Consider the following 26979-nt stretch of genomic DNA (forward strand, 5'->3'; position numbering starts at 1 on the left):
ATTCCTCTATCTTCACGTCTATGGCAGAAGACTTTGAAATATACTGTACCCCTAACAGTTTTCCAGGTCACCCCTTCTTGTATTGAAGACCAAAAATATATCCACTAATGGGAGCCCCACCCCCATCTAAAGGGAAAATGCTGTGGTGGATTTGTCTAAAGCAAAACTGTCGTAGGGGATTCAATCCATGCTGCTGTAAAAAGTGTCCTTTGTCTTCTGATGTTATACACAGAGTGATTTGTCTGCAGGAAGCTGGGGCAAAGTGCCTGGTGAAGATATTCTACATTTCATGTTTTTTTGCCTGGCCTATGACATATTAGGTGCAGAACGCTGACTCTAATTTTAAGTGAGACCACATTTCGCCAGTGTCACCCAGCACTGTTATTTATTGAAGGCTTCCTTGCTTAGTATAGGGTGGGCATTACTAATTTATCTGAGACATGCTTTTCAATATAACAAAATTCATGTACTGCCTGAGCTGCTACTCTAGATTGTATGGGTTACATGGTTTAACTTGATGTAGTTTTAGATGATAAACAGACACAAGGGACAGCAGTTCAAGGGTGTTAATTGAACTTTTGCAGGGGTATGATAAACACCTATTGAAACCTAAATCTAAGATGGGAGTAAGCTACAACCATCAAATAATAAAGAAAGCAGTCCTAGTCAAGTCATGTCAACATAAAAGGGTCTATACTAAAAAACCTATTACCAATCCTTACTACTAATTTACAAATAGTGTGGGGTGAAGTTCGTGAAAAAGAAGAAGTGTTCATTAAATGATAATTCAGGATGATTGGGCCGTTGGCTTCCCTATCCACAGGTTTTCAGCACGGGGCAAGACGGGTCACTGGAGCAAAGCACACACTCTGGCACTGTGGTACGAGGATACAGTTCAATTTCCACAGTTCAGGCCTTTCTGTGTTCAAGCCTCTTTACTCCTGGTAAGTCTCTTGACTCAGAGAGCCTGCTGTTAAAAAATAATAAGAAAACGTTCCTTTCTCTCTGTCTGTATTCAAGTAGGATGTTTACCCTGGATCCCCCTCTGCCAGGCTCAGATCCAGGTAACTCAAAAGTTCCACATTGGATCCCTGTCTTCCGGGCTCAGATCCCTTTCACATCAATGTCTGAGAGTTCTTTCACGGGTGACTCACGGTTCACCCCGGTTCTCCTCAGCAGGGCTGAAATCCCTTTCTCTTGGTCAATTAGTCTCCCTCAGCCGGGTTCGGACCAATTGCAATGCACTTTAAACTATCTAAGACTTTCGAATGTGCACAGGATTTTTCAAGAACTGTTGTATGACCACATCGATCTCAGTATTCCTTTTTCTCACTTTCTGCATTAGTTGGTTACCTAACACAGACCTTTAATTGAGAGCCCCCGTTGCGCCGGACTACTCTGTATATGGTATCTTGGGTTGCCTGCCAAACTTCAATCACAAAGTTAGTTTACTTCTTTGGTTCAAATTATACTCACGTAACTCATCGCCAAGGCCTCACACACTGTTATTTTAGTACAATGTTGCTGCTTGCAAGCTTAATTCAAAACACAGGCAGGTTTGGTATCAGTCTCTCCAACTCACTGGCTGTGATGTCATTTCTGATGCCGCTTAGTTGTAGGAGTCAAGGACAGTAACACAGCGGCAATCGCTCCTCCCTGCCTTGGTTATTGACACGGGAGAGCCCTGGGTACCTCCGACACAATGTGCAGGTTTGATCAGCTAGTTTCTGGTCTTGGATTTCTTACTTTCCAAGTGTCATGGGTATCAAGCAGGTAGTTGGGGCAAGCTGGGTGGAGGCTTGGCAGGCCTGGCATAGGCACACAAAGAACCCATAACAACTCTCTCCTTTCATTCCTTCCTAGTGTTTGTAGTAACTTCCTGGTTATCACTTCCCGTTGCCAAACAGGAAGTGCATGAGAACTCATGAACTTTCTAGTGTTTGGGTGTGGCTGGCTATTTAAGCCACACCCAAGATTCTTCCAGTGCTTCGTGTTGCTTACTGTGAGCTGTTTCAGCAAAACACTTGCCGTGCTCTGGATCAGCCAGCATCTGCTTACCTGCTCCGGATCATCCTGTTTCTGCTTACCTGCTCTGGATCATCCTGCTTCTGCTTACCTGCTCCGGATCATCCTGCTTCTGCTTACCTGCTCCGGATCATCCTACTTCTGCTTACCCAATCTGGATCATTCAGCTTCAGTTTACCTGGTTCTTACTCCACGCTGCAGCTATCTCCAGTCAAGAGGGGACTTCTACACCGGCACCTGTAAGAACAAAGAAGAACAGCGTTAACACGCGCACATCAGTAACGCTGCGCATACTCACCGAATCTTGCCGCTACGCTGGAATCCAGGTTAGTTGCATGAGCGCACAAACCCCTGTAAGAAAGAATAGACATTATTCATTGCGCTCGCTCCAATAACGCGGACACTTATTTCACAGCGCTCTCTCTCTCTCTACGCGGTGCATACTTACCAAAAGCCTCCATGCAAACTTACCTAACCACCAAGTCTCCAGTAGTGCTGAACCCGGACTCGAGGCGCTAATACCACATAATTTCTCCTGCAAGGGAAAGGGAGAGACATTACCAGGCGCGCTCGAATTGAAGGCACTATGCAAACCTACCAGCAGCTAGCTTCTACACGCAGCGCGACTCACCCATAAAAATACCGGCAAAGAAAGACAATATGGACAATTTTGGACACTCAACATTCTCCGTGCAACGTTCACTTGTGGGAAGGACTTTCTAGCCAGTGAAGAAACTGGCGCCTTTAACTCTCGGCCTCGCTGGGAAGGCATAAAACAGCTTTTGGCATCTGAACTCAGCCTACAGACATTGCCACCAATCACATGAGTGAATCGCACCCCTGCAAATGCAGGATGGAGTGCACACCCTATTAAAGATCAAGGTAAGCCCATAGAGGGACATCACAGCACACAGTAAAGAGATGGGAAGGGCCCAGGGGAATCGGGTGAATTCAGGTCTGAGTGTACACCTTGTATTTGACAGGTATTCCTCCGGGTGAAACAGGGGAAGTGAAGACTCGGGGTCAAGGGAGGCTCGTCCATCGCTCCTGCAGAGACACAGGTGAGTGTGACACCAAGGCTCACGAAAGTAACAGTCTTTAGAGGTCACAGGTATTTCCCTCCTCTCTCTGGTCTCACCGTCTGTGTAAAACTGTCATCTTGGAACTGCTGTTTCCTCGTGTGGTTTACCTTGCTAAGAATGTGCTTTCATGCTCCGCCTTTTATCCGCATTGGAAATTGTGATGGAAGTCAGGTGTGTGTAATAATCCATAATTGCCTCACCCTGCCTGTCCATGGTGTTGGGACATGTCATGTATATGGCTCTGGTGTTAGTCCATTGTCGCTCACTGTGAACTGTCCATGAGAAACTGTGTCAAAAAAGGGGGTTGGTTGAATTCCTAGGTATCCTACCTAGTAGCATGGGGAAAAGTTGTTATTGGGTTATTGGGATGGGGATACCGTGTCACACCCTCCAGTGTCCCACTTCCACTCCTGAGCACCCCTCATCCAGGTGATTCTCATGCACTGGTCCACCCCCAGGAACTGGATCCAAAAGCGATGGCCGTGTCCTGGCCACCTGGATGACAGATCCCCATGGACTAGAGGGTGAGACACCTTCATGTTTCTCACACCCCCTACAGCCACTTGTGTATGCTGATATATGGTGCCCAGGATCATTTGGAGGTTTCTTTCAAGCGGCTCAGGGTCAGAGTCCTTACTCACCTTTCCCTTTATTGCAGGTTATCTTAACTTCTACATTATCGATTCAGTTGGTCTGGGCATGGTTACAAGTTCAGTGTCCATAATTTTGGCATGGTAGCAGCCACCATTCACCACAGAGCATTAAAAATACCTGGGCTACACCTGTCCTGGTGAAACCATACAGCTGCAGAAACTCAGCTATTGTCCTCTCCATCCTCTTTGGTTCCTGAGGAGGAAGTGGGAGAGAAGAAGCTGTCCTGTTGTCCTGCGCTTCTGTGTTCTTCAGCCATGCCAGTATGGGGATCTGTTCTGGAAGGCGAACGTGCTTTCCACTTTGTGGAGGTAAGCATGCATAAGGTCAGAGGCTTCTCTGATTGTTCTGTTTGCTATTTATCTTCTGTAGCATTATATCTTAATTATGCCTTGGACAGACTTTGTTTTGTGTGAAGGTTCATGTTGTTCAAGGAACTGATCATTGGTTTTTGAATACAGATTGATTTTTTGCATACAACCTGCCTCTTTGTCTGTTCTTTGGTGAATTGCATATCTTAATCGACCCCACTATTAAATACGTTCTTGAAAGCTAGGATCTTCAAGAGTTGATGGTGCTGTTGATTCAAGTGTTCTTTTTTCAAGTTTTGCTTGTGTCTTGAAATAGCCGATGTAGTGGGACCTGCGTTTGTTTTGTGGCAATGCTGTTGGTCAGTGTGTTGCACCACGTTGTGGCGTTTCATTGACTTATACAGTGGAGAGGGTGGAATCTAGATTTCCACCTGGGAGGCCATGAGGAGTGGTCTTTTCTTCTGGGACTGCTGCTTGTGTGGTGAGAGGCCCAGGCAAATGTATAAAACCAGATGAAGGGGTAGAATAAGGCAGGCCTTAGCAGCGGGTTCAATCTGCGTAGATCATCGCCATCATGTTTGGACATTGATAGAGTGGCATCTGAGCTCCGAGCACTTTTCAATAATCAGACGATACTCAGAACTATCTGTCTTTGAAAGATTTCCCAAACGGGAACATGTTAGTAATGGTGCAAAATGTCTAAGGCAAAAGATTCCAAGGAACACTGGCATGGTTTACAAGAATTTGCCACAGGTGCAAAGCCTTTCTCATCATGGGATTCTGAGTGATTGATGTTTTACTGCATGTTCTGAAGGATGACCAGGCAGAGCATTGAGAAAGGTTCCAGGTGTAGGCTTACCAAGTGCTGGCCAGGGGCAGAGTCCTTGCGCATGTTGGTGACTTCGTGATGGAGTGTGTGAGAGAAGGATTGCGGTACTTGGGTACTCCTGGGGGATATCTCTGCTTGTGAACTGCAAACAATGGTGTCTGTGGGTGATTATGACCAATGTCTTGATGGAGAGGGCCTTTAAGGAGTGGGCTCTATGTGGCAGCCACATGGTAATAACGGCACCGAATGCCAAAGTTTGGTCTGGGCATCTGGTTGATGAGACAAGTGGCATAGTTATCCATGGTGAAGCTGCGTATAGTGATGTTGTCATGTTTGTCATATTTAGAATGTTATGTGGCTCTGAGGCTCGAGATAAGTCTATTACAGAAAATATACTGGCCCCTTTAACTGTTGTCAGCTTTTCTCCGATGTTGGGGAGGGGATGCCTTTCAACCAGGATGTTTCTGTTCAGGTCCCCTAGATCTACACATAGGGCCTCATTATAAGGTTTGCGCTGATGGAATTCCGTCAGGGCTGATTACAGGGTTCCCATCGCGGGACCTGTATCGCACGCCTGGTAAAACCGGGTCCCGCGAGGGGAAGAAGGAGGTAACAACGGGACACTCATGATGTGACCGTTGTTACCTCCATCCCCATTCCCATTGAGCCCTATGGAGGCTCAAATGAGAATGAGGAATGGTTCCTGCAAGGAGGACTTACCGGGTCCTCCTATGTTGGAGTAACCCAGTAAGTCCCCATTGCAGGAACCCGGTAAAGGAGGCTGGTTTGGAGGCAGCCATGGTGGTAATAGCTCCATGGCTGCCTCCAAACTCGTAATGAGGCCCATAGTCTTATTTCACCGTTGGACTTTGCTGCCACTACTACTGGTGATAGCCATTCAGAGCTTTCTACTCTCTCAATAATTCCTCCTTGCAACAGTTTTTGTATTTCCTGTTTCACCTTCTCATACAAGTGGTGCGGTACAGACCTGAACTTATGCACCTTTGGCACAGCCCCATTCTTGAGAACCATTTCTTGTTCAAAATCTTTCAGCATCCCCAAATCTTCTGAAAATACCTTGGGAAATTCTTGTTCCCATCTATCCAGCAACAGAGATGGGATAATCAGCGTTGGCCTGTATTCTTATTCCTAGTTTCCTTTGTTCTGTCCACCTTAATAGGAAGGACCCTTCTTGTGTTACATACACATCTGCATCACAACTGCGACCTTTGTACTTTATGGATGCTTGGAATTTTCCCAACACTTTGATTTTTACATTCCCATAGGCATATGGCTCAATCATCTGTTCATCTAGCTGTTCCACCTTTCCTTGTACACATCATTCAAATGTCTTTCTTGATATGAGAGTCCACAGTGAACAGCTGTCAATCTTCATGGTCACGACTCTGCCTTCGATCAAGAAAACGTCTTTCGGTCCTTTCCCTTTGGGGTATAACTCAGCAACTTCCAATACATGTTTACCTTGGAAAGGAAATGCATGACTCTCTTCTTGTTCGGGAACTCCGACTTCCACATTGTTCATCTGCCCAGCTTCCTTGCAGACTCTCGCGGAATGTCCCCTTTTCTTACACTTCAAGCAATTGATATTCCTTGGTAGGCAAAACATACTCGAGGCAATATGGCAATTGCTGCCGCACTCGAAGCACTTAATTTCCTTGAAGACATTGAGCTTCCTTGAGTTTTTGACTGCTGCGACTTCACATCCTGATTTGTCTGCCATCATGTTCAACATTTATTTGCTTTTTTGCTCCATACTTCGTGCCATTTCCACTGCCGCCTCCAGCGGAAGATCATTGGACAACAACCTTTCTTGAATCTTGAGCTATTTGTGCAACCAACTAATTGGTCTCGTATGAGTGAGTCAGTGAGCAGACCAAAATCACAGGAATGACTCAAGGTCCTCAATGCAGCAATTACGTTTGCCAATGTCCTTTCAGCTACACTATATGAATCAGTTTCACCTTGACCTTCTTGCGTGGCTGAGGCAAAGCATCATATACATTGTGGCCCTCAGCGCCAAGGTTGTGCAAAAGAATGGCTTCCTTCCTAGCAGGAGCAATTTTTTCCCCTCCTACTGCAATAGGATAAGTGTCAAACAGTTTTTTCCACCTATCCCACCTAATGATATGTGTACCAGCTTCCGGTAAAAATGGTGGAGGTGCTGCCATGCTTGCTGCAGCCATGTTGAGAATTCTGTGTAAAGACTTCACTTAAAATATACTTGGCTGAATATGACCTAGTGGCAGTTTGTTATAGTTTTTTTTGCTTTTGGTTCCTCCTTCCTCCGCTGTGAAGTCTTGTTAGCTGTCACTCTGGCTTTTAAGTGTAGACTCACTGTTATATGCCACTAGTATGAAATGTCTTTAGAACTATAATGCTCTTATTGTTTTTCCAAGAGTCTTATAATCTGCGCAGGCTCCAGGGGCTCTTAGTCTCTCATGGGGATATAGAGTTAATAGAAAAGGTTTGGTCAGGGTATAGTGAGCCTGGGTCCCGCCTGTATATATGCACCGTATATACTTGTGATGCAAGCCTTGCAGTTCATTTCTCTGTACACAGCCTTGTTTTTTTAGTGACTTCACCAGTTTGCTACTGGTTGCTTTCTTCTTCCCTCCTGCAGTTTGCGTGAAACCCCTCCCACTGATTAGTGAGGTCTTCAAGAGCTTAATAATCACAGAGCCGGAGCTCTGGGCAGTATGTGGCACGTTGGGTCTGTTTCACTCTTCCCTCTCCCTCCCCCCGCCTCCTCACCTCTGGTTGGCACGCTGAGAAGGGGGGCGGGGCAGGATGCTGGTGCCCTTCACACGCCGGGCGATTCCTCCCCGCAATCCTTCAGGGGAGGCCGCCGTCCCGCTGGGCCGTGTGCTTCAGCCGGCGCCAGCATATTTAGGATCCAGGAACCACAGCTGACGAGTGCCCGTCCCCGCATACATGTTTCCAGCGAGCCGGCAGGGGCTCGCACAGCGTCTTCTTCTCCGGTGGGCCTGTAGTCATGCACTACATCCCATCCTCGTCGCCATTGTAAAAACGGAGAGCTGAACCAACGCCACCGGCCAACTGCCTCTCCACTGCCTCGCGTCTGCAGTCGTCATAAATGTAAACACGGACGCGAGGCAGAAGACCCTACCAGCCACATAAGATTCTAAATATGACAAACATGACAACATCACTACACTGCGCTTGCCCATGTCAGGGTTTTGGGTGCTTTTGTCTATTTTTCCCTCACTTGAGGGCCTGCTGAATGCAATTGGTTGAATTCAAACTGGGTTATGGTGCAGAAATTGTCATTTTTGAACATTCAAAAAAGAGCAGAAGGTTGGCGTCTGGCTCAAGAGATGGCAGAAAGAAGGGTTACATTTCGTCCCATTGATGCATTGACATCTATATGTCTTTGCATCTGTTGACATTGACGCACTTGTTTTGTTTTTTGCTTTTATTTTGTAAACGGGACAGAACGACTAAGCATCTTGCGTCACTGCTAGAGAGTTTGCTTTACAGATTTACAGTCGCTTAATAATATGTAATCCCTGTGTGTTTATTTATCTGGTTTGTCAAACACCATTTCTCCCATATGGGATCTGGAGGTGGCTGAGTTGTACGTGTTCCGAATAAAGGTTCGTTTTCTTAATAAGTATCTGTGCTTGGCTGAGGCAACTCCTAAACAAATGCCGCTTTACGATCATTCCTGTGGTCAAGGTTTGGACCACAGCTGGTAGTTTCTTCCATAGTGATTAGAGACACTGCAGACTGAAAGAGGGGTTGGCCTGAAAGCTGGAATCCTGAACACTGTTTGTGTGTCTTCTGCATAGACTACATCTCCTACAAAACGCACAAAATGCTGCAGTGAGGCTGATCTTCAGAGTAAGGAACTCCTCCCCAATTTCAAGCTTACGGCGATGCTTAATTTGGCTCTGCGTTAAAGATCAAATCGATTTTTTAAAATATTGCGTTTAGTTTTAAATTGTGTAAATAATATGACCCCACCATGCCTACACGGCACCTGTGCTCAAGCAACAAAGTGCTACTGCAAACTTCCCTCTCAAACTGTGTGTACAGCGGGGATCGCAGATTTGGATTATATGGGCCAAAATTGGTGAACAGACTCCCTTTGGAAATTTGGGCCTTTAAATCTCTGCCAGTTTCGCAAGGATTTAAAAATCCACCTGTTCAAATAATCTGGATAGGTGGGAAATACTAATTGGAGAGTGATCACCTGGTTTGAACTGACCTCCTGGTAACAAGTGTTTGGTTTCTCCTTTCATGTTGTCTATTTTAATTCTGCACCTAGATACGATTTATTTCATAAAGTGCACTATACAAATGCTTCAAAATCAAAATTCACAGAGGTTGCCAGGTGTGGACAATGAGACTTATAACTACGTGTTAGCTCCCTCTTCAACACTGCTAACAAATGTAATGCGAATTGTGACAATTGACGGGGTCAGTGTGGCTAAAATGTTCAGTATTGACTTCAGCTAAACAGGGTTTTGTTAATTTCATGCTGAATATAGATTTTGTGAGACTCAAGAGAAGTAAAAGAAGGTCTTGGCCTCATCATGACCCCAGTGGTAACCCTTAAAAGTAGCAATAGCAGGTTTACTACCGCAATTACTGCTCCGTTGAATCATGAGTCGGCACAAATAACTGTATTACAGCCGTCAGAATTCCAGCCCGCGTAATTACAGCCAGAGCAATGACAGCCGGCGGAATCAGCACCAATACAAGGAAGCTCAATTACCGCACATCATAAGTCCTGACATGGCAGAATTAGCACCGAATACAGTGCTAATACTGCAGAAAACAAAGCAGAGTTACCTCCAGCTGCCAAGTGGAGGTAAATGCATACAGGTGCCACAAATGAAACCACAGGCAAACCCATCCACTAAAAAGGGCTGCATAGGACACACGCCTTCCCCAAACACAGTTCTCAACACCATGCTGCCACAAGACATTACGAGATGGGACATGCAGCTGCTCATGCTGCGCCTGAAACTACAGAGGCAGGATAACCAGCCCAGGACACAGGGTGCAGAGAGGAGGAGGAAGTTGAGGAGGAGATGCCAAATAAGGCATGCACCAATACCCAGGGTCTGGCCCTTGCTCTGTACCCTCACTGACATTTAGCTGGTAACTCTCCACCACCTCAAGAGGGAGACAATAGGTGAGCTGCTCACCACAATAAAGGGGGGAATAGAGAGCATGATCAACTTCAGGGCAGCTGTGCCTCCACTGCTAAAGCTAGTCTAAGCCTTTCAATTCCTAGCAACTGGCACTTTCCAGCACTCCATGGCCATGCTGCATGGCATGGCAAAGCCGACAGTTTGTGCTGTGCTAGTACAGGTGCTGGAGGCCTTCCTGCGGCATGTCTCACCCTACAGCTCACTTCCCACCACCCCAGCACAGGTGCACACCATGAAGGCACAGTTTCATGCTGTTGCACACATGTCAAATGTCATTGCAGCTCTGGACTGTACCTATGTGGCATTGGTGGCCCCCCAGGCCTGTGAAGTGGTGTACTGCAACAGGAAGCACAGACACTCACTGAACATGCAGGTGACCTGCAATCCCAACCTGTACATCGCCCACTGTTGTGCCCGCAGCCATGGTCCTACACAATAGTACACTGCCTGGATACAGGGAGAGGCACAGAGGACAAGTGTGGATAGTGGGTAAGTAAAAGTAGCAGCACACAATACGTGAAGGTGTTATAATGCATCCAATCACATTGGGGGGAATGCATGGGTACAACTGCAGAATGCATTCTCTGAGAAGCGAATGTACAAGTTGGATCTACCCTCCACCCGCACCAATGACACTGTACACCCCACAGAACATGCACATGTTCAATGTACCTGTATGGATACGCTGATGCACATCAACAGTAGGGACTACCAACACACACATGAATACAGGTAACACAATGCAACATGTTAGATCCATAAACAATGTTACATAGAGCCATCAATGTAGAGCCACTGCCCCGGGAAGACTGTGGAGACCCACTAAATAATCCATCAGGCCACATGCACAAGAGCAATATACTGGAACAAGACAGCCACCATGCCATCTTGACATGATGATAGACACTTGAAAATACATCTGCTTCAAGAGAACAGGGTGCATGTGGTCACACTACAATGCATGAGGCAATAGATCCAACATGCACATGCAGTGAATTAAACACATGCCTCGCAATTAAGTCCCATATGCATGCACATGATGCCCTTTGCCCTGATGCTGTGAAAGGCAATACCCACACAATAGACTGATCCTCATGGCTCTATCTTTATCCTTGCAGGTGTCTCCAGATATCCACAGCTGCCTTGGCTCATGCCACTTGCGTGGGACCCACAGACACCACAGGAGTTGGCCTGCAATCATGCTCATAGCAGCTCCTGGGTATGTATTAAAGGGGTAGCTCAATCAGAAATATTATCGGCCAAATCAATCAGGCATATATTTTAGATCATACATTGATCGTTCTTAAAAAAATTCCAATACAATTTACCTGAGTTTTTCTTAATTTAACACATGCGAAAACGATGGGTCGGGTACCGCCATCTTGTGCTAATCTTATCTGTTGATCCATAGCCCCTTGTTCAAGTGCCTTTGCAGCACTAATTGAGATCACCCATCCCTAACGCTGACATCACTAGGCACTCATGATGCGCTCCACCCATTTTAATGAGTTTAGTGGGCAGAAATCCAGGAACATAAACACATCCACAACTACGGCAACATTTTTTTTTCTTTTCACAAAAAAGATAAAAACTGTTTATTTTGAAGAAAACAGCAATAGTCAGGATCGTAAAAAGTACTTTTAATTTTGACATAACGCTGAAGAGAGGTAATGTCAGGGGTATTGACCATCGTTTGGACTATTATGCTGCAACATTTGGTGCTGTGGGCTTAGGAAATCCAAGATGGCGGAAAAGCCCACATTGCGCCAGAATCCAGGAAAACCTCGCAGTTTTGGCACACACCAAAATGTTCCCCTGACCTGCCACCCACCAGTGCGAGCGTGATGGGCAGTGCCGGTTAGCTCAGAAAGCGCTTTGAAATCACCTTTGTTTCTCTGAAATGCAAGCTAAAAATGCCTATTTTAAACATTGCAAGATATTCAAAAATCTCAATGAACACCAGCAGACATTTGGCAGAAGGTAGACTTGTGTGCATACAAAATCTGGAAAGAGAAAGAGCCCAAAATAATGTTCATAATGAAACTGGCTGAGCTGTGGATGTCAGCAGCTGAAGTGAAATTGGACTTAAAGCCACTAAAATCGAAATGTTTAAAATAAATGAGTGACCTACTGTTGAGAGTCACATAGTTTGCAACTGTTAAATGTCATAGTTTTGAACTTAGAATCAGCATTCTAGCTGCATGTGTAAAAATTGTAATTTTGATTTGGATGAAGAAATGAAGAAAAACTGGGAACAAAAGTGACATTTATCTGAAGCCTGGCTTAAAGAGATTGAATTCTTCCTGACAACTACCCCCGACGGGAGTTGAAACTTGCTCAACAAATGTTCCCAGGCCTGGCCTGCATTCTCCTGCCCTCACCAAAGGGAGATGACACATCTCTGATTGGATTAGGGGAGGAGCAGCTGGGGACTGCAGGAAACTGAACAATGAGCCTTCCTGGGCTCAGGCAAATGTTAAATTAGGGGGGGTCGTAAATGGCTTCCTCTTGAGAGAAACGGGGAGGGGCAGTGCCTCTGTGAGCAACTTGAGTTGGAGGAAGTGGAAAAAACAGAAATTCCACCATGTGCTTTGGGAAACCACACCCCTCTGGGCCAGAGCATAATTTTAAAAAGATGGATAATTCATAGTACGGACTTGTCAAAATTATATAATTAATATCATTATTCTTGTGATTTTTCTGTGCACATTTTAAGAGGTGTTAGAACTCTGTACCATGTTCTGAGGCAAAACCCCATGAATTATGGGGATTGCAGACACGGGGTTCACGCTAGAAAAAATCAAAATTTACTGGAATATGTGTAGAAAGGCGGTGTACATCTGTGTCATTTTTGGTAAAAATCCAATATTGGTAAACCAACCAAAAAGCACAAAATGTTGTCATTTCTTAATCCAAGCTCTTAGAAACATCAGAGTTGGAACAGAAACTACCTTATGTGATATATGATGTGTATATGTAATGTCAACCACTTGTGTATCTGGGAAATGTGTTTAGTTATGAAAATGATTTTCTAAGGTAAAAGCAAAGAGGAGTGTTCTTTCTGTATGCCTTAAAGATGACACCTGGTGACTCACTGCTCCCTTCTCAAATCAGGTCAAAGAGAAATCCTTGACCTATCAAATCGTGAGTGGGTTGGGCATAGACAGATAGTCTTCACACCCACTTCCCAAAGACATAAAAAGATCCACTGGAAGCCAGACAGGAACATTCATTTTCCAACCTTCAACTGAATTCCTGCGCAGCACTCTGACAGAGAACTCCAGAATCCAGAACTCCAGAGATCCAGAACTTCACTCCAGAACTTAAAGCAGAGAGGCCTGGACCACCAGCTAAATCCTTTTTCAGCAGGCCTTCAGAATCCAGCAATCCAACCAAACTATTCTACAGGCGGGCGAGCTGTTGGATTCTTGCCAAGAACTTTTGCCAGAACCGGCAGCAGACCCAGAAAGCAGTGCTGTATCCAGAGAGACCAGACCAGATCGCTGTGAGCAGAACCAGAGATCCAGACCAGACCAGCAGAGCAGAGCTGACCCAGATAGTTGTGACTTCAGAACCAACCGCCTGGAGTCCAGTCCCAACCTGACCAGACCCTGACGGTGTCATAAAGCACCAAGGTATTGACTGAAAAGGATACGGTACTCAAAAGGATACAGATGGTAGGGTCTTCCGGATCCCTGTTCACACGATTTGATAGTTGTGAAGTCAAGTTTAGACCTTCCAAATGATACGACTCTCTGACTGATGAAACAGGCAGAGAGATGGATCACTGGAAAGGGCGTGGGTAAAGTATAGGAAGTCAGCCTAGAACAAAATAAAGTATCATAAGAAACTGCCCCAAATCGACTCTCTATGATAGAACAGTATTTGGCATTGATTCAAACACTGACCTTATGACTGGTGTAGAAGAATCCAGCAGAAGTCTCTTGAGGAAATTCCGGAATTGGAACAAACGACAAGGAAGGGAAGATTAGTAAGGGAGACTTATCCCGAACGGCACGAGGCTCACGCTAGATACCGGGTTGCTGCACCACAGGATAGCGTCCAAAGTACTGTTCACTGTCACCTTCCAACAGTCCTTGAAAAGCTTCCTTCCCACGTAGAGAAAAGTATAGAAATGAATAAATCCACCTGTTAGTATCACAGATGCAGGAGTCGGAAATAGCGCCCGTTTGTGGAATGAACAAAGTACACGCGGTTCTGAACAGCCGCGAAGAAAATAGTGTGCGCGTGTGGAATTGCACGCGAACAGGGTCCACGCAGCCCAGGCCAGCCGCGCTTGAAGACGTGTGCGTGTGGAATTACACGCGAACAGGATTCACGCAGTCCAGGCCAGCCGCGCTTGAAGACAGCGTGCGCTTGTGGAATTGCACGCGAACAGGATTCACGCAGCCCAGACCAGCCGCGCTTGAAGACAACGTGTGCGTGTGGAATTACACGCAAACAGGATTCACGCAGTCCAGGCCAGCCGCGCTTGAAGACAGCGTGCGCTTGTAGATTTGTACGCGAACAAGATTCACGCAGTCCAGGCCAGCCGCGCTTGAAGACAGCGTGCGCTTGTGGAATTGCACGCGAACAGGATTCACGCAGGCCAGCCGCGCTTGAAGACAGCGTGCGCTTGTAGATTTGCACGCGAACAAGATTCACACAGTCCAGGCCAGCCGCGCTTGAAGACAGCGTGCGCTTGTGGAATTGCACGCGAACAGGATTCACACAGCCCAGGCCAGCCGCGCTTGAAGACAGCATGCGCTTGTGGAATTGCACGCGAACAGGATTCACGCAGCCCAGGCCAACCGCGCTTGAAGACAGCGTGCGCTTGTGGAATTGCACACGAACAGGATTCACGCAGCCCAGGCCAGCCGCGCTTGAAGACAGCGTGTGCTTGTGGAATTGCACGCAAACAGGATTCACGCAGCCCAGGCCAGCCGCGCTTGAAGACAACGTGTGCGTGTGGAAGTACACGCGAACAGGATTCACGCAGTCCAGGCCAGCCGCGCTTGAAGACAGCGTGCGCGTGTGGATTTGCACACTGACAGGATACACGCAGCCCAGGACAGCCGCGTTTGAAAACAACGTGCGTGTGTGGAATTACACGCGAACAAACAGCTCCAGGAATCAGCGTGTGGAGGAAAACACGCTATAGAAGGCCCAAGAAGCAGCTGAGGAAAACTGCAAGGATGCAGATCGGAGGTTCAGCTACACAACGCCAAATGATTCGATCAGAAGCAGCGAGTGAAGTTTCCACGCTACTTATATACGTAATGCCGTAGATCACGTGACGAAGCAGAATCCACGTGAATTTAGCGACGTGAAAAGTGCAGACGTCGCTTTCCCGGCAATGAATCGAACAACCGGCATTTGGAATAGAACGGTCTAGTTGTTCTATGAGCGTAAGAGGTAGAACCACATCCAGCATGCATGACAGACGGTCTATTTCAAATTCATAGTGTGAGTACTCAGCCAGAACTGTGCAAAACCAATCTCTTAGCTTAAAATAATCTGATTCAAAACATTTGAACCTGTCCAGAACTGCATCATAGGAATCGTGTGTCCCTTCTCCGATATTAAACCTGTAAAAGTGTAATTTTGCCATTTTGAATCATTATTTCATTTCTGAAAATCTACCTTCACAAAATCGTCCGTATCTCTTGAACAGTTTATGCTAGAAGCGAGATTTAACTTTCATTTTAAAGCTAAGATTCTAGGCTTTCCAACAAACACAGAACCGACTATTCATTATACTTTTCCCGTAATCGCGCTCGACGCACTCGGAAAAAGTGCCGCGATTTGCGCTTTGGCTCAAATTTCTTCACTTGTCAAAATAGCAGCTTCTTGCTTTCCTTTGCTGAAATTCGTTTGCAACCTGACAATCATTCATTGAGCATTGCTAAAGTGATCCTGAACTAATTTAAAGTAGCTATCACCCACCCCGAATCTCTTATAGGGAATTAAAAGTCATTTTTAGCATATTTTTCCCTTCTTTGCAAACCACATTTAAAGTATTTTGCCTGTGTTTCAAAATCATCCCTTGTGCTATAAGCTTCCTAGGGGGGAACTGACTTCGTATTGTACTGTGATTGTATTCCTGAAGACTGTGTGTGTGACTTCCATATCCTTACATTGCATAGGGGGGGGATTGAATTGTCAGGGGAAAAGTGATTATATTATCTTTTGCTGAAATCATATCAAGTTTATTCCTGTGTTGCTTCTTTTCCACCTTGCATTTCCTTGTACCATATAAAGCATTCTCAGCTACCTTATCCTCTATACTACTCCTAAGTAATTAAACCAGTGTGCTAGTATAACCTCATCCATTGTTGATCACTGTCATATGCCTAAGTGTGATATCAAATATTAATTTATTATAAAGCGTAATATATATCTATTGTTTAATTTTTCAAATAAACCTTTTCAATTTGCAAAACAAACCTACTTCTTGGCTCAGTGGGGTCAGGGGGATTCTAAGAGAGGGGCGTTATACAAGGGTTGATCATCCAGATTATAACTTGTCATAAAAACATATAAATAAGGGCTTCCCTTGAGCAATCCCAGACAAGGCACTGACTTAGTGGGAATGCTTAATTGGAGTCATTAACAGAGTGGGGGCTCGTATCCGGGGATTCTGGATTAGATCTATCACTTGTGCAGATTAATACAGTGTGCTACTGACAGGATATATAAATTCCGTTGGATCACCACGCCTTGTTACACTTTAAAAACACCCCTCAAAGGAACGCTCTAAGGAAACGGTTTGTTTTGCAAAATAAAATACAAACTTCTGTAAGTCAGGAAGGAAATCAAGTTCCAGAATGACGACCTTGGTAGATATCAAAATAGCCAGAGAACACCTCTTACATAAGCTATTTTTGAGAGGTGAGTGGGCTCATCAGGACCAGGCGGTCTGGTTGCAGGCAATCGCACCCCAGATCACTGAAACAGGATCAGATATATGGAGAGATCAGGGTCCCTTACATGTGGCCCTGAGTGAACTATATATGGCCCCTAAGGCCAAGGATGAGCACAACAAGATTGCCAGGGTAGCAGCATATTTATATTTACATATCGGAACCATGCAGGACAAATGTGCTGAAGGCCAAGATCTGGCAAATAGGTAACTGATGGCATTAGAGAAGGCCCAATCTGACCTGGTCTCTTCTGAGCAGAGGCTGCAGAGGAGCCAGGAGTCAGAAAATGATAGTAGGCAGCATATTATTAGATATCCCTAGATAGGGAGAAGACAGAGAGCAATAAACTGATTTTGAAAGACCTGGATACCCGGGCAGAGTTTGAACAAGAACGCCAGAAAGCTGGTGCCTTTCAAATGCAGAGGGACGACCTGGCGGCACAGATGCAGGCTCTTAGTCAGGAAAGGGACACCTTAGGCCAGGAAGTCTGCCAATTAAAAGAAAAAATTGAAGAAAATCACTTGGCCCTCCAGGGACTGGGTGACCTCCAAAAAGAGCATTAGAACTTGTTAAAGCACACCAGGAGGGTGGAAGATGCTCTGGGAAGAAATGAGCAGGCCAGTAGGGATGGTACCCAGGAGGTAACCACCCTGCAGCAAAGGCTGGCCCAGTATTCCAGGACCAATCAGGAGGCACAGAGAGAAAATGAGGCTCTCTGTCAGCACAATGATAGGCTCCAGCAACAGGTAGCCATTGTCATGATCTCTGCTTCCAAAAGGTCAGGGTTTTCCCAACTCCCTTGGAAGCAGATCCATAACCCAGGTTCCGAGTGCCAACCAGTCCCAATTGGGACCTTTTGGACCCAGTCCTGGCGCCAGTGGCACCAGGCTCATAAATATGCCCAGTCCCAGCGCTGGAAGCGCCGGGCTCATAATGCTTGGGTGGACTTACCTGCAGCAGACCATGCTGCTTACTTGCCTGCCAGTTGAGCCTCTGATCCTCTTCTGTTTGGAACTACTTTTCCTGTTGGGTGGGGCAGGAGCCACTCCCTAGGTTCAGAACACTGGAACTCTTCTGGAAAGCAGGATCTCTTTTCTTACCTAGGCGTGGCTGTGGAAGGAGACACCTAAGCACTACAGGAGGCTATTTAAACCACACCCGATGGATGAATCTTGCTTTGCGTTATTCTGCATCCTCTGCAGCAGAACGCTCATCGTGTCTTCTGCATCTGATCCTGGGCCTAAGGAAAAAGGCTTACCATCCTGAATCCAGTCTTCAGCAACACCTATAAAGACAAGAAAGAACAGGTTAGCATTACGGTCTTCAGTGACAGCGCTTCACTTACCTGGTCCATCGGCTGTCACCAACGCCTCGCGCTGCATTCCGGCATCTGAAAGACAAAGGCTTACCTACTCTTCGTGCGCTCCGGAGGTCTTCGCACTGCATTCCGGCATCTGAAAGACAAAAGCTTACCAACTCTTCGCACGCTCCGGAGGCCTTCGGCGCTGCATCCCGCATCTGAAAGACAAAACAAGGTGCGTTTAAAGACATTGGGGAACTTTAATACTCACGTGCCATTACTCCTTTCCACATCTAACCCAGTGGGTATTCCGGCACCCTGCAGCCGCTCCGAACTTGTACCTGCAAAATAAAAAGACAGTTAGAGCGCATCGTGAAGCAGGCAACAAGCGCTTACTTACGTGCTTCCAGGCGCTTCTATTCATCACACGGGCTCCATCTTCAACTCACTGCAGCCCGTCATCCGTCATCGCCGGAACCCTGCAAAACAAGAGACATCATTACTAAAGACTTTTAAAGACATTAGAATTACTCAAAACTTACCGTTCGTGCAGTAAACGACGGACAGCAGTCCTCTGAAGTCAAGAGGCCTGCTCCCCTTATCCAGTGAAGAAACTGGTCACAGCACCCTGCCCCGAGGCAGATGGAGAGCACGGCGTTCACTTACCTAAGGTGAGAGCGTTAACCTTTGGGGTTCTACAGGAGAAGAGAAAGGGAAGAAGAGAGAGACATTCAATAACCCAGTTCATTAATCCCATATTTTCTATCTGCAGACATTTTACCCTTCGAGTCAGACATACAGTGCACAGAGGTCCAGCCCAAAGAGCCAGCCGTGTGTTACACATCACCTTTGAAGATACGGTATACGCCCAGTCAAGACCGGCGCCTCTACGGGAATCAGGTGAGCGTTACAGCCATGCAGGAGTGAGTGATAGAGTCTAGTAAGGCCTTAATTGAGGAACTGAAAGCGCAGGTTCTTGCATTGCAACAGGGAGCAGGGGCTGACAGAGATGAGGTTCGCTGGGAAAGGGAAACACCTGAGCATAACCTCAGGAGCCCTAGTACCAGAGGCCTTCATCTCTCCCAGTCCTTGGACTCTGCCACCCCCATGTGTCCTGGCGCACATGAGCACAGGGCCACAGGGATGGCAGATTACTATCCAGCCAAAAGTACGGGGTTCATAGGCCAGTACCTCCCAGTAATGGATGGGCGGGCATCTGGGTATGGGCACCCAAGCACAGTGCAATTTAGTGGGGAACCCCAGGAAAGTAGACCCACTAAGGGCATCCTAAAAACCTCCGCCCAGTTCGGTCAGTGTGGGGGGGGGGGGTACCCATCAAATCCTGGCAGCAAGGAGTGATCTGAAGACTCCTCTGAGCGGCCCAGGAAACAGGAGACCAGGTCCCCACATTCTGCCAGCCATTCCGAGGCTCGCAGAATCCGGGAAAACCTGGAAGATCAGACGGGCACCTCTGGGATCAGTGCCTCTGAGTCAGAGGATGAGTGGACCAGGGTTACCTGAACCAAAAAGGCCAATAAGGCAAAAAGGACCTTGCTTAAGAACCCCTCAAAGCAGATCAAGGCAATCAGGAGTGTCATCACGCCTTATCACAAGAACTCCAAGTATTCTGTTTGGGAACACTTGGAGCTCTTTGAGCAAATGATGGAGACTTTCCATTTGAAGGACAGCAGTAGCTGCATCCAGTACGTCAAATGGACATTCTCCCCAGAATACTCCAGTTTCTTTGCGGGGCTGGAGGACCAAAATCATTCAAGATAGTCCACCTATAGGGCGGCCATCTTGAAACATTTTTCTGTTCATAGAAATCCTCAAGAGGCTCTCAAGGCAGCCTACAATTTGCAATGTGGGGAGGATCAGGCCCCACAAGAATTTGTGCAGGAGTTAAAGCGTGCTTTTGCGCAGACTACCAAAAGGGTGCGCACCGACAGTAAGGAATTTGTTAATATAAGTTTTTCCATGCCTTACCCAAATACATCATGACCCAGCTCGTGAGAGATTTTCACGAGAAAAGATCCTTAGACTGGGTCATTGAGCAAGCCACCCACATCTATGAGGTGCAGAAACCGGTGGAAAATAAGAATCAGCCCAAAAACCCCAAAACCAACAGCACCCCTGCTGCTGCCAAGGTGGCAGAGGTAAAGGTTGCCCCATTTTAGATTTGGAGATGGGGGGGCCTAAAGACCTGCCTGCACCGAACAATTCACAGCCCAGATGGCCCTCGGGCCAGTCACAGACAGGCAGTCAAGGAGGTAATCCCACAAATGGGGTCCCTCGCTCCCCTGACTATGTAAGTCCCCGCTACAAGGGAAACAGACCAATCCTAGGTTATGTGTGGACTCCTCCAGCCCAGGGGGGGGATCCAGCCAAGCACCTGACCCAGCGAACTTCCCTCCTAACTTCCCACAGGAGGGCAGAAATTCCCCAAACACTGGGCAGACCTTTTTTCCCAGGTATCCACCCAATTTCCAACCCCAAAACCATCCATCCTCCTTTCCCCAATTCCCTGAGCCCAGACAACCTAATCCGGGAGAGGGGAGGCCAAGGGTGGAGGGTTACCCAAATCTTCCCAACCCAGGGTATTACCAGAGAAGGGATAGCTACCCTTCCCGGGATTAGCCCAGGGGAGAAAACAGAACCCTGTATCAGCCCGAGCGGGTTTCACAACTTGAGCGCCATGTCCAAAATATGGCCCGGGATCTGGGTCACATACTGAGGGCTCAACAGAACCCTCAGATGAGCATGCCACCGCAGAATGCCCCAAACTCTGGGCCTGGTGCTCCAGAACAATGACGGGGGCAGCACCCCGATAACCCACCGGTTCCCAGGGAGGAGGCACAAGGGGGAGGGGGTGTAAAGCCTTGGAGGAAGCTTCCTTCCCAACTTATAAACAGCTTTGTTTCTCCTACCTACAGGGGGTAGGAGAAACAAAGGACCCAAACAGACCCATTTTGTGGAGGAGGTAGAGGTCTTCCAATTTGAGGGAGAGGGATCCTCAGAGGATCCTGGGAAAAGGATCTTCTCCTTCAGAGATGGGGGAACTCCTCCCAAATAAAAATGGGGCCCAAGGGATTCTAACCCAGACTGGGTAGATGTGGGGATTGAGCTGTCGCCGCCCATCATTCTATCCCAGAACCAACATACCGAAAACCACTGGTTCAAACCCATCCTGGTGACTGCCTCCAAAAAGGGGGGGAGGGCCAGAACCGGAACCAGGAGAACCTAAAACCGCATCCATAGACTGGGTAGATGTGGGGATTGAGCTGTCGCCGCCCATCATTCTATCCCAGAACCAACAATACCAAAATCCCATGGGTCAAACCCACCCTGATGACTGCCTCCAAGGGGGGGGGCAGCCCAGAACCGGAACCAGGGGAACCCAAAACCATTTCAAGTTGCCAACTTTTTCTTGCAGATTCCCATGACTCTCCACAGAATTCTGCCCAAATCTCTTCTCTCTCAATGTCCAAAACCAGAAAATTAGCCAACTAGTTGTCCAAAAATGTGCATTATCTGTGCCCCCTTGAGGAGAAGAAGGGAAGATACTATGCCCCGGTACACGGTACAAGTATAGGGGCAGGGTACAATTTTGACACTGGTGGACACTGGATCCCAAGCTATCCTTTTGTCCAAAAGGGCCTTTGATGAACTAAATGCAGGAAGGGGGGCGAATTACCGTATTCCTCTCACCTCTCTTCCTGGACAACTCCAGAACTTTGACGGGAAGGAAATTCCCGTCGAGGGGACTGCATATTTGGACATCAAAATTGGGCGACACAATGTGAAACATCCGGTCATAGTAGTGACTCCAGAGGGCACCCCTTGTTTACTAGGGAATGACCTCCTGAGAAGGTTGTCACCCCTAATAGATTGTGTAAACAAGGTCCTCTGGACCCAGACTAGCCGACCAATAAAATTAAAGCAGAGTGTCAACCATGTTAGTTTAAACGGCACGTGCCACATTGTTGAACAAAAATCTGACCAAGTAGAATTTCACTTCCAGAACAACCAGATTCCAGACATGACAGTAATAGCATTCGGACAACAGACTGGTGATGGGGGGTCCTCTCTATTTCTGAAAATCAACCTTCCTTCCAGTTTAAGGTGGTATTCCACACTGGAAGGAAACGTTCTGAAATTCTTTACTAATCCACAATGAGACTTTCCCACTCCGATAGTCCAGAAAGATGTGAAATCAGCTCAGAGCCTGGCTGATGTTCAGCAAATTGGAGAGCAGTTGTTCATCCCTTTTCAGTTAAATGATGGGAAGGACTCTGTTCTCGCCCGAGTGTGTGTGAACAAGAGTAAGAGCTTCATCAGCGAAGCCATGTTCCGCCAACTCCCAAAAGATCCAGCCATTCCCACATTCAAACTGATAGAAAAATGGGAAATGGATCTGGAAACACCCAATTCTAAACATCTCCTGCCAAGCAGGTGTATGCTCAAAATCTCCATTGGCAACAAGAGCATAGTCCATAATTGCTGGGTCGTGCAAGACGTCACTGCCGCCTTTTACTTAGGCAGTGATATTCTCAATCGCTTTGCATTAGTTTGGACTTAATAAACTTCAAAGCTTGATCCCGATTAGCGGATAATCCCATGGGCTTTGATGATCCAGAAAAAGCATTTAGGTCAGCTCAATGGCTACCTTATGCAGTGGAAATTCAGGTTAAAGAGGAAGTCACCATCGGAGAAAGGACCCGACAATTCTCCCTGGGAGTGAAAGTTAAAAGAGGACAAAAATTTAAAAACCCTGATGCTTATATTCATCTAAATGCTTCCCTCCAACAGCAAGGATTAGGGGTAAACCCAACACCATTAGTCAACATAGAACATGACACCATTCCAATAGAGGTGGATAACAGCGACTTAAAGAGTATTACTCTAGCCGCGGGCACCATTATTGGAATGGCGGTTGATGACCAACATTTATCCATTGATTTAGGAAATGAACTGTTAGGACCAATCCCCAAGGACTGTTTTCACAGTGACAGTGATGACAATACAACACCAGACAGGACCTTTACCCGGCATGGGGGGAACTTCCTGGTGTACACTTCCTGCCCTTGTGGCAAGGAAGACGTGACTTGTGACTTCAGAAGGGATGAGGTGATTTTCCAGGTCCATGAGGGCTGCCTTTCCCACCTGAAGCCTCCAGTCCAAATCAGCACTCTGACCAGGGACTTCTCCACCCAGCTGGAGGAGGCCGCTGAGATAGCAAAACCAGAAGTCTTTCCAGGCTCCAGGCAGATGGTGGAAGAGAGAGTCAACCTAGCTGATGCCTGTGTGACTCTGGAACAGAAGCAAAAGTTGAAACAAGTTTTCTTGGATTTCCAAGATCTCTTTGCGGCAGACTCATATGACTGTGGTCGCACTGACATCCACACAACAACAATTCCCACGGACCCTGGCATGACTCCAGTGTTTGTGAAGCAATATCGTTTGCCCCTCGCATCCATGGAGTCCCTTACAGAATAATTAAGAACCTTGAGTCCCGGGGAATAATCCATCCAGTCCACAGCACCTTCAATAATCCGGTGCTGGGAATATTGAAGCCAAACGGCCAGTGGAGACTCTGCGCCGACCTTAGGGAGTTCAACAAACGGGTCCATATTTCCCGATGGCCTCTGCCCTACATTGACCAAGGGCTGGCCCAGATTCAGGGGTCACAGGTATTCACTGCAATAGACCTGACCAATGATACTGGACCGTGCCTGTCAGTAGGGAGGACCAATACAAACTGGGTTTTACCTTTGGGGGCCAGCAGTACACATGGACCCGAACTCCCTTCGGATACCTCAACTCTGGCAATGAATTCAACATTTTCCTGCATAAGGCCATGCCCGACCTGGGTGCGAGGGGTAACCTGGCTTATGTAGAAGATGTCCTCATCAAAAGTTCATCTGTGGAAGAACATATAGCGGAGATCCGTTATGTTCTGACACAGTTGAGGGCCGCCGGAGCAAAACTATCCTTTCAGAAAGCACAGTGGTGTAGAACCCGTGTTAATTTCTTGGGGCATGAGATTACTCCTCAGGGTCTCTGTCCCCAAGAAAAGAAAGTGGAAGCACTTCAGAAACTGAAGGATCCCACAACTCTGCGGGAACTAAAGAGCCTCCTTGGACTGACTAATTACAGCAGAAAGTTCATTGAGGGCTACGCAGAGATCACTAGACCCCTGATTCATCTTTTGAAGGGGGGGGTCAAGTGGGAATGGGGTCCAGAACAATCCGAGGCAGTAAGACAACTCAAAAGAAGCCTCTCACAAGCGCCTTGCCTAGCTTATCCTGTCAGAAACAAGGAGTTCTTCCTGGAGACAGGGTTCTCTAATACGTGCTTGACAGCAGTATTATACCAAAAGCATGACAAGGTCAATAAAGTAATCTCCTATGCGAGCAAAACTTTATCCTCTGTGGAGGAAAAATTCAACGATTGTGAGAAGGCACTCCTGGCAATGGTGTGGGCATTGAAGAATTACCGCCCGTTCATCCGGGGGGAACACATCATAGTGGAGACTTCACACCAGCCTTGCAATATCTCCAATGTGACAGAATCCGGGCCGGAAATGTGAGTAATTCCCAAATTACTTCCTGGATTCTGTCAAAGCAAGGCTTTCCTGTGGAGGTCAGATATGGCCAAAACAAGAAGAGTCCCCTCGCACAAGGTCTGGCTGACTTGCATGATTGTGCCAGAGAAAACTGTCTCAAGGACAAAAGTCTGAAAATCAAGGACAACATGGAGGCATACCTTAATTCCCCACACAAAGTATTTGAAGAAGACAAGTGTGAGGGAATGCCCACTGTCTATGTGGATGGATGCTCTTACCATGTTGACAACAATGGGGAGAAAGAACTGGGGGCCGGCGTAGGGAATGCATGGGTGAAGGAGTCCCCAGAACCCTCCGCTGGGTACAAAATTGGACCCCGAAGTAGTCAGGTGGCGGAATTGATGGCTGTGTATCAAGCCATCCTCACTGCTGTCCAACATCAACTCCACGAACTGGCCATAATCACAGATTCAGATTATGTATGGAACGGGTTCGTGGAGCACCTGGTTAATTGGAAAACCAGAGGCATGTTATGTGCTAATAACAAACCCCTGAAACATGGGAAGTTTATTCAAAACATTGATGATCTGGTAACCTCGAACGTGAAGACCATCTACTGGAAAAAGATCAAGGGTCATTCCAAAGTAGAGGGACCAGACAAAACTGGAAATTACTTAGCTGATCAGCTGGCTAAAACCAGGGCCATCCAAGGGGATCTAATAGAAATAGAGTCCCTGTTGGGGGAAATCCAGGTCACTGCTATCACTATGTCCCAGACAAATGCTCATAACAATCTTACAACTGCACAATGCAGTAAGGAGACCCCTGATGCTGATTTAATTATGGCTCAGAAGGGGGATCCAATAATTGGTAATTTTTACCAACACATTGAGGACCCTGAGAACTTTCCCCTGACGGATACTGATTACATTGGCAAAGAGGACCTAAGAGTGTTGATGAAATGTCCAAAAATGTTCCGAATCCAAGACGGTTTGTTGGTAAGGAAATCCCAAGCTGGCCATGATCAGTGGGTGGTCCCTACCTGATTCCGAAGCCCGATGTTAAGTAACGGCCATGATGCGGCCACCGCCGGTCATAGGGGGTTTCATACAACACTTGAGATCTTAAGAGAGGTTGCATACTGGCCACACATGGGGCAGGACCTCGACCAATACTTGAAGGGGTGTCTTGTGTGTGCACAATTTCAGCCAACATCCCTCACACACCGGGCGCCTCTCCAAAAGAGGGGGATGACACTGCCATGGTCAGATTTGCAAATCGACTTCGTAGGCCCTGTGATTCGCTCGTCTAGGGGAAACAAGTACATGTTGACGGTCACATGCTTGTTTACCAAGTGGGTGGAATGTCTCCCGCCCCCAAACTGCAAGGCAGAAACAGCAGCTGCCCTGATGATTAACCACATCTTTTCCGTTTTGGTCTACCTCAAAGGATTGAGTCAGACAGAGGTAACCATTTTACCAGCGAAGTAATGACAAAGATGTGGGAGATACTGGGGGTAAAAAGGAAGCTACATATTGCATACCGGCCAGCTTCTTCTGGGGCATTAGAACGCTACAACCGGACCATTGTGAGCATATTAAAAAAGTTTGTGGCAGATTCTGGGCCAAGTTGGGATATCCGATTACCTCTGGTCCTAATGGCCATCAGATCTACCCCTTCATCTGCAACCAAAATGTCACCATTTGAGTTGATGACTGGACGCAAGATCGTGCTTCCCCAGCATTTGCTCTACAGGACCCAAGAGCCGACGTTGATCAGTGCCTCCACAACTCATGAGTATGTGGAGAATTTGAGGAAACACCTCCAACATGCTTTTGCCTATGCTTAGCGGAATCTAGAAAGATCAGCTGATAGCATGAAAACTCACTATGATTTGAAAACCACCAGGAAGGAATATAAGGTGGGGGACCGGGTCTAGCTATACAATTTCCAAAGGAACCAGGCTAAACAGCGAAAATGTTTGCCTACATGGAAGGGACCCTTTGAAATTATAGACAAGATCTCCCCCGTTGCATACAAGATCCGCCTCCCCAAAGGCAGTTTGGCAGAGGGGGAAGACAAGTGGGTCCAC

The sequence above is a fragment of the Ambystoma mexicanum genome, chromosome 2p (genome assembly GCF_040938575.1).
Source record: "Ambystoma mexicanum isolate Mex_15411 chromosome 2p, UKY_AmexF1_1, whole genome shotgun sequence".
In the NCBI taxonomy this organism is placed as follows: domain Eukaryota; kingdom Metazoa; phylum Chordata; class Amphibia; order Caudata; family Ambystomatidae; genus Ambystoma; species Ambystoma mexicanum.